We start from the raw sequence: 1,031 nt of genomic DNA on the forward strand, positions 1-1,031 counted from the left end.
TATTTATATAAATAAGGTTCATCCCAAAAATATGCTTTCGCATCATGAATGAATTTTCTCCGTTGTTGCAGTGTCAGCATAGGTGGCAAAATATCACTTACAATATAGTTAACAATATCAGCATACCATGTTATTTTCCACTCATTAATATTATAAAGTTGTTCATCAGGGAAACTATCTGTAATTTAATTGTAGGTGTCAAATAATTCATGGTTTTCTAATCTCGACAGATGATCAGCAATTTGATTATCAGTTCCCTTTTGATCAAATTCTTGCATCAAAAGTATCCATCTAATTAACCTTGGTTTTGCATCCTTCTTTTGCATCAGATATTTAATGGCAGAGTGATCAGTGTGCACAATAAATTTAGTCCCAATTAAATAAGATTGAAGTTTGTCTAAAGCATACACAATGGCTAATAACTCTTTTTCAGTAACAGTATAGTTAATTTGTGCATCATTAAGAGTTTTACTAGCATAGTATATAACCTTAAAAATCTTTTCATACCTTTGTCCAAGAACAGCTCCAATAGCATAATCACTAGCATCACACATCAGTTTAAATGGTTTCTCCTAGTTAGGTGAAACTATAATAGGAGCTGTCATTAATTTTTTCTTTAATAACTCAAAGGTATTTAAACAGTTTTCAGTAAATTCAAATTTCTTGTCCTTCTTTAAAAGTTGGCATAGAGGTTTAGTAATTTTTAAAAAATCTTTAATAAAACGCCTGTAAAAACAAACATGGTAAAAACCAACATGTCCAAGAAAACTCCTAACCTCTCTTACATTAGTAGGAGGTGTTAGTTTATATATAACTTGAATTTTTGTAGGGTCTACTTCTATACCATTTTCCAAAATTTTATACCCTAATACAATTACTCCTACAATCATAAATTGACATTTCTCCCAATTTAGAACCAAATTAGTTCTTTCGCATAACTCCAAAACTTTTTTCAAGATAATTTAAGCATGCGTCAAATGATGTTCCAAATACAGATAAATCATCCATAAATACTTTCAATCTATCATCAA

Source organism: Phalaenopsis equestris, unplaced genomic scaffold, assembly GCF_001263595.1.
Source record: "Phalaenopsis equestris unplaced genomic scaffold, ASM126359v1 Scaffold224077, whole genome shotgun sequence".
Taxonomy (NCBI): Eukaryota; Viridiplantae; Streptophyta; class Magnoliopsida; order Asparagales; family Orchidaceae; genus Phalaenopsis; species Phalaenopsis equestris.